Genomic DNA, 8,592 nt, shown 5'->3' on the forward strand with positions numbered 1-8,592 from the left:
CAGTTGGCTCCCGGCAGCTACTAAACGTATGTTTTTCTCTGACACGCCGCAGCGTTTCAGAAACAAACATACATGGCTGAGATATTGAAGCCAGAGGCTGATACTTGCTGCCCATAGTTTTAACTGCTTTAGGTTTCCAAAGACACCAAGCGGTTTAAAGGAGTGAACTGAGCATTCTTCAGACGTTTTCTACTCTTTAGATGCTCTATACAATGCAGTACAAGTCAATGGGAAGGCTCAAAAGGTGCTCTGGTGTCTCTTTTGAGCGTTTTGCCATCATTTCGCTAGCAGTTTCTTCATTATTGAATGTAGTTAAAAAAAAAAATCTGGAACACGCTAGTAAAAAAGACAGCACAAAACGCTGGCTTGTCACAAACTATGCAAAAGCGCTAAGGAAATGACCAAAAACCACTAAAAAAGATGTTTTAGGATTACCAAATGAGAGAGGGATGCAGCATTTCCTGAATCGTTTGTGACGATTCTGTTGTCAGATTACCAGGGGCTCCTTCACTGTCCCTAAGACTAGGGGCGACCTAGCTATCCCTGCTTCCCAGATTACTTCTGATGGTGAAAATGTTGGGGCCACGTACCTTGCTGAATTCCTGAATCAGCCCTATATCTGTCAGCCTCCCCCACCAATGGAAGTGGGGAAGAATAGTGTATGTATATACACAAACCAGACAAACAAGGAAGGCCGTAAAGGGACAAATAAAAATATCAAACACATATAATATGCACTCACAGACAACAGAGAGGACACCGGGGAGAAAAGGAAGGGAAACTAATTAGGAAAGGAACACCAAGCAACAGTCAAACACTCAAAACGCCTTTGCCAACAATCGACACCTCCACTCCACACCAGGCAGTACAAGACTTAACACTGGCAATCCAGATTGCCAGAGGCGAGTATATATAGGAGAGGGGAGTAGCCAATACTGAACAACTGAGATCATCCAAGCTGGGAAGCTTCAGAGACTCCAAGCAGAACAGATTAACCCCTGCACTGCTAACAGAAACCTGCACCGTTTAATATGAAGGAGAAGTGCTTCTGATCACTGCAGGAGTACGTGAAATCAGACGCTGCGGTCTTCTGGCCCCTCTCTATCACGGTAAACCCGTGACAGAGTCTTCCTCTTTAAAAATGTGGTGGGTTCCCCTGCCTGAAAAAAACGATGTGTATTCATACCCTTAATGTCTATGATCACTAATAGCTTCGTACTAAATGTTCCAAATCTATGATACTATAGATTCAACTGCCGGTCGAAATGACTGGTTAGGACATTATATTAATCATAGTTCCTTCCACATAGATTGGCAACATCTACCTTATATTTTAGGTTAGACTGAAGAATTCAAAAACCCTATGCAGGTGCGGACTTCAAACTGTGCCAGAAGAAATGCTATGGTTGACCCATTCGAATTAACATTTTTATGGCAGCTTACCAACATCTATATAACACTTCTCTTGGTAAACTACTCCATTTTTATAAAGTAAAAAAAAAAGTTAAATACCTAAACAGCTGTGATATTGGTTTTTCTCCTGTTGAAGTAGAAGAACATTTGTAATTTGCATCCCTAGCAGAGATGCTAATATCTGCCAAAATTTAAATAACTTTCATTTGGCGCTGCTGAAATATTGTAGAAACTCCAAATTTGATCTCTGGTGTTATGGAAACAAGATGCTTGCCCAGCAGAAAATGCTCAGAATTATCTCAGGGCAATCTGCAAAATTAATCATTGAGTAAACTTGACAGACTAAAGAAAATTTTGATGTCTAGTGGAAATGCCAAATATTATAAGTACTCAGAAAAATGAGATGGAGACGCTCAAGACACAATATATTTTTCCTGGTCTAACCAGCATATAGATAGTTTTCCAGTCATATAGTTTTTAAAGGGAACCTGTCAGTAAAAAAAAAAGGTATTTATCAACAGCCATAGTGGCAATCCGCAGGTAAATACTTTTTTAAACATGTTTGTCAGTTTAATTGGACTTGCAGCTGCAGGGAGAAAATGGGGTTATATTCTCCCTGTAGCTGCTTGCTTGCAGTCATTGGAGTGCTGCCGGGGCAGTAAACAGTGCTAACTGCATGGCAATTGCAATGTAATCACTCCGCATCCTGTTCAGCACACATTGCATAGCAAAATGAGTGTGAAGGAGCGGTGGGTGTGATTACAGCGTCCACAGTGTATTGAGTGCTCACTATTTACTGACCCAGCAGCGCTCCGATGACTGGAAGAGAGCAGCTGCAGGGAGAATATAACCTAATTTTCTCCCTGCAGCTGTATTTCCAATTGGACTTCTGACCCAGTTTAAAAAGTTATTTAAATGCAGATTATCACTATAGCTGCAAGTAAATACTGATGTTTTTTTTTTTTTTTGCTCTCTTTTGCTGACATGTTCTCTTTAATTATAAGAAAATCTAATGTTAAGAACATAGAGGTATATATACTCCCGGCAGATACATAAATGATCATCTATCCAGTGGATAGATCAATGTGGGTCTTACCACTGTGACACCAGTCATTGCCAGAATGAAGAATGTGACACTCGTGTCCCCCTTCTCCTTGGATCTTCCCACAACCAAAAAACGATGATCTGGAGGAGATGAATAGATTAGCTGGTCACGTATGTGAGCTCAGGACTAGTGTTGAGCATTCCGATACTGAAATATCGGGTATCGGCCGATATTCGCGGTATCGGAATTCCGATACTTAATTCCGATACTTTTACAATATCGAATACCGGAATCGGAAGTTCTCATAATGCCTGCGCTCTGCAGTGTCTCTGAAGGATGACAAGCTGGATGGCAGCGCTCAGCTGCGATCCAGCCTGTCATCAGAACGCCATCCCAGCTTGAAAGAATTCTCCTGATTGTTTAAAAGCCGGCGGGCGGTAAAAAGCCGCCGGCTTTTAAACAATCACACAGCCCCATACTGCTTCCCCGCAGCCTCCCACCCCGATCCTGCGCTCCCCCCCACCACCTCACATCCCGATCGTAAGTTAGGACCGGGCGGGGAGCACAGCACCAACGAGCGGGGAGCGAAGGACCCGGGCGGGGAAGCCGGCAGTGAAAAGACGTCACCGCCGGCTTTCCCGTTCCGTGCTGCGCTTTCCCGCCGGTTATTTCAAATGAACAGCTGAGGTATCAGGTGATGCCGATCAGCTGTTCATTTGAAGTAGCCGGTGCCCTCAGAGGGTTCATGTGAGTTCATGCTTGACTGCACTGCATGAACTCACATGAACTTTCCCACGGCCGCACAGGTCAGCCTCACCTCCCAGACCATCAGCCCGTCATGATTAGTGTGTGCGCGGTGTCTGTGCGATGTCTGCGGGTGTGTGGGGGGTGTCTGTGCGATGTCTGCGAGTGTGTGCGGTGTCTGTGCGATGTCTGCGAGTGTGTGCGTGCAGGCAGACATAGGCCGATGTGACACTACTACTCCCATCGGCCTATGTCTGTCCCCCGTCCACTCGTGCCAGCAGGATCAGCTCGATGGGAGCAGTAGTTCCCATCAGCCTGATCCTGCTATTTAAACTGCCCCATGTGCTATTTTTGCCCCTATACATGTTTTCTTTGGTCCCCAATACATTTTAAATACATGTCATTGGTGGCCAGTGGTTACCTACAATAAATTAGTTTATACATTACCTGTCCCCGCCGATCGCCACCTAAAATAAAATAAAAAATAAAAAACTACACCTATACTCACCTAGACACCTAATTCCCTGAAGCCATCGATCTCCTGTAATAAAATGTAAAATAATAAACCACAACCTTATCCTTACCCCTCCGTAGTAGTCCACGAGTGTCCCACGAAGATCTCCAGTTTAGAGCAGCCACATAGAATGTGACCGCTCTGAACCGCTGCCGCCGCTAGAATGCCGGGGCCGTAAAGCAGCCCCGTCATTGCATAAGCGGGTTCGCCGGAGTTCAGGCAGCGCTGCTCCGGTGAGCTCCTTTACGGCCCTGCTGTACCGTGAGAAATTCCCACGGTACAGCAGTGCCGTAAAGGAGGTCTCCGGAGCTGCGCTGACTGAATGCACTCCGGTGACCTCAGTCAGGGCTCACGCTGCCGGGAGCGGAGGTGTTCCCGGCAGTGTGAGCTTACAGAAGCCATGCACAGCTGTCACCATCTACAGATGTGACAGCTGTGCATGGGAGATCAGCGCAGGAACGTGGACAGGTAACTATTTTTTTTTAGTAAACTAAGAATTAAATAAAATGGTGTGTTTTATTTCAAATAAATTATTTTTTTCTGGGTGTAGTGTGTGTTTTCTTTTTAACACTTTGTAGGTTAGTAATGGGGGTGTCTTATAGACGCCCATCATTACTAACCTGGGCTTCATGGCAGCTGGCGCTGACATGAACCCCACCACTATTACCCCCTGCCACCGCACCAGGGCAGCGTGGAAGAGCGAGGCTAAGCGCCAGAATTGGCGCATCCTATGGATGCGCCATTTCTGGGGCGGCTGACGGCTGGTGTTTCTAGCCTGGGAGGGGGCCAATATTCATGGCACCCTTCCTGGGCTATTAAGATCAGCCCCCAGCTGTCTGCCTAGCCTTTGCTAGCTATTAAAATAGGGGGGACCCCACGTCATTTTTTGGGGGGGTCTCCCATTTTAATAGCTAGTAAAGGCTAGGTATTCAGCTGGGGGCTGATATTAGTAGCCTGGGAAGCTCCGTGGGTATTACCCCCTTCCCAGGCTTCAAACATCTGCCCCAGCCGTCTGCCTAACCTCCGCTAGAGACTAAAATTATGGGGGATCCCACGCCAATTTTTTTTTTAATAAATCCTTTATTTTAACACTAAATGACACTTGAGGAGTTAATAAAGATGCAGTCCCTAAATTATTATTTATTTTTTAATTAATTTTTCCCAAAAACTTTGACGTGGGCTTTGCCATATTTTTGTATGCCAGCCAGGTACCGCATCCAGGAACGGGCTGCCCCCAACTCCCAGCTGCCTAATTGTACCTGGCCGGACACAACAATATAGGGAAGCCCTTTTTTTATTATTTCATGAATTTCATGAAATAAGTAAAAAAAAAAAATTACGTGGGGCTTCGCCCTATTTTTCTGTCCACCCAGGTACAACTAAGCAGCTGGGGGCTGGAATCCACAGCGCAGGGAGGCCCAAGCTTTGTGGGCCCGCCCTGCTGCAAACTGCAGTCCGTAGCCACCCCAGAAAATGGCGCGTTCATAGAAGCGCCATCTTCTGGCGCTGTATCCAACTCATCCAGGGCCCTGGTGCGGTGGCTCACTGGGTAATAAAGGGGTTAGGGCCAGCTTTGTATTATCCGCTGGCCCTAAGCCCGAAATTCATGGGGTCACGCCAATATTAGACATGACCGCCATGAATTTCTAGTAAAGTATTTAAAAAAAAAACACAACACCCAGAATAAAGTCCTTTAATTGAAATAAACACACAATTCTTTATTGTTCTAAATTAAACCATACTTACCATCACGCCCATTCCAGCTGAAGCCAACGATCTCCTGCAATAAAAGAAAAATAATAAAGCAACATCATCCTTACCTTCCCATGGTTCCCAGGACAGCTTCAGCTCTGCTACATCGAGATGACAAGCTGGACTGCAGCAGAAAGCTGCCATCCAGCCTGTCATCCCGCGGACACTGAGAAGCGCAGGCATGCTTGCGCTCCTCAGTGTCAGGCTGTGACGGCATCCAGATGAGCCGAGTCTCTCACGCTCACCGCATGCGCAGGAGAATTCTCCCACGCTGTCAGTGACGTGCCGTCACAGCCAGACACTGAGGAGCGCAAGCATGCCTGCGCTTCTCAGTGTCCGCGGGATGACAGGCTGGATGGCAGCGTTCTGCTGCGGTCCAGCCTGTCATCTCGATGTAGCAGAGCTGAAGCTGTCCTGGGAACCATGGGAAGGTAAGGATGATGTTGCTTTATTATTTTTCTTTTATTGCAGGAGATCGTTGGAGGTAAGGATGATGTTGCTTTATTATTTTTCTTTTATTGCAGAAGATCGTTGGCTTCATCTGGAATGGGCGTGATGGTAAGTATGGTTCAATTTAGAACATTAAAGAATTGTGTCTTTATTTCAATTAAAGGACTTTATTCTGGGTGTTGGTGTTTTTTTTTTAACTTTGACTATGGGGTTAGTAATGGGGGTGTCTTATAGACGCCTCTCCATTACTAACCTGGGGTTGATGTCAGCTGGCATTATAAGCTGACATCAACCCCAACCCTATTACCCCACTGCCACCGCTACAGGGCAGTGGGAAGAGCGAGGCTAAGTGCCAGAATTGGCGCATCCTATGGATGCGCCATTTCTGGGGCGCCTGACGGCCGGTGTTTCTAGCCTGGGAGGGGGCCAATATTCATGGCACCCTTCCTGGGCTATTAATATCAGCCCCCAGCTGTCTGCCTAGCCTTTGCTAGCTATTAAAATAGGGGGGACCCCACGTCATTTTTTGGGGGGGTCCCCCATTTTAATAGCTAGTAAAGGCTAGGTATTCAGCTGGGGGCTGATATTAGTAGCCTGGGGAGCTCCGTGGGTATTACCCCCTTCCCAGGCTTCAAACATCTGCCCCAGCTGTCTGCTTAACCTCCGCTAGAGACTAAAATTACGGGGAACCCCACGCCAATTTTTTTTTTAATAAATCCTTTATTTTAACACTAAATGACAAGTACAGTAATCAACACTGTCACTGTACTTCATATATATGTGACTGACATGTTTCTATCTATCTAATCTATGTGTGATTCTCTATTCTTTCTATTCTAAATTGTCGGGTACAGATGCTGAATTGCCGGCCAGCTTTTTTAAAGAGACGGTGCATGAAAACACTATTTTTTTAAATAAATCCTTTACACTAAATGACAAGTACAGTAAGCAACACTGTCACTGTACTTATTATATATGTGACTGACATGTTTCTATCTATGTAATCTATGTGTGAAGCTCTATTCTTTCTGTTATAAATTGTCGGGTACCGGTGTATGCCGCTGCTGAATTGCCGGCTTTTCATGTTTCACTGTGAGCACTGTTCCCATCGATTTGGGCAACCACCTCCCCCAATACATTCTACATTATTGTTAGCTGTTTTCCTTCATGTAGAATTAACCTACAAGGAAAGAAAGGGTTTATTTTCATTCCGATATTTGTGTCCCATTGACTTGCATTGGTTTCCGGTATCGGAATCGGCGATATCCGATACCCAAAAAGTATCAGCCCGATCCAATCCGATCCGATATTTCCTGATATCGGAAGGTATCGCTCAACACTACTCAGGACCCTTATCTAAGATACAGAATGGGAAGTTGATCTGTATGAGCGGCTTGCATTCTGGCTGATTTAAGCCGTACCTGTAGAACAAGGACAGACATAAACTGAAATATAACAATGTTACTACATGTACCATTAAATGCTTAGCTACCCATGTTCCCCTCTTGCAAAGTAAGCTGTTTACTGGGGCACTGTACGTTAGACCAAGAATGATCAGCTGGTAGCCCCAGGGATTGCACTCAGAAGAGAAGTGTTATTAGCTAGAAGTATGGTTTGGAAGAAATTTGTTCCTCTCAAGCGTCATACAACCATAAACGTCATACAACCATAAAGAACCCTTGAGAACACCACATGCTGCAGTATAGGTGCCCAAAACCTTCCGTGTGGCATGCAACCCACTGGATGGCCAAAAGCAGGAACCTTGTGGCTGATGGCCTGTCATCATCCTTAGCTACACATTGAATGGGGTACATCCTATTTAATCCAGGCACTATTGGTATTCTCCCCTGGGAAAAAAAAAACATTGAGTGTTGAAATACTAAAATGTCTGAGCCTTCCTTCTTCCAACATACTGTACACTCTTCAACATGTGAACTGCAACACCAAGAAGGAAAAGTCGTGCAATTATTACAGGATGGATAGACATGTTAATAATACACACGTGTAGATGCTGCTTGACGCCTTTGGCTTGCTATGTGATGTCCAATTTTACTTTCAGCACAGAATGGATCACTGCGCGCCATTCTTCAAATTTGATGAAACAACAAGGGCAGTGCCATGCTGAGGTCTACACGAGGGAACGTACAGCAGTCCTATTCCCTGGATTATAGTATGGGGTGGCATAACTTACAATAGCTTGACAATCAGATGGTTAGCCAAACCTGCTAAAATTTGGTTCAATCAACATTAATTAAAGGGAACCTGTCAACTGATACATGCTGCCCAAACCGGCTCAGTGCCCGGCGGCTAGTAAAAGTACGTTTTTCACTGAAACGCCGCAGCGTTTGAGACAAACATACATGGCTGTGATCGTACAGCCAGCGGCTGATACATGCTGCCCACGGTTTGGACGGCATGTATCAGCTGACGGGTTCCCTTTAAACAAAAAAGTTCCCTTTTTTTAAAAAAAAGCAACAAAAGGCCCAATAAATACCCATTATAAAATACAGCCTTATTGCAAGGTTTTTACCTTCTTAATTAGAACCATCTATTTTGCTTTTTCTGAATATGTAAGAATGAATATTCCCCAAAAGAAAGAAAGCATCTGCTTTTGATATAGCTTGTTAAAATGTGGCAAGATGACAATACAGCCTCTATAACTGAGCTAAACAAG

Source organism: Phyllobates terribilis, unplaced genomic scaffold (assembly GCF_046119375.1).
Source record: "Phyllobates terribilis strain yellow unplaced genomic scaffold, ASM4611937v1 Scaffold_8__6_contigs__length_399053987, whole genome shotgun sequence".
Classification (NCBI taxonomy): domain Eukaryota; kingdom Metazoa; phylum Chordata; class Amphibia; order Anura; family Dendrobatidae; genus Phyllobates; species Phyllobates terribilis.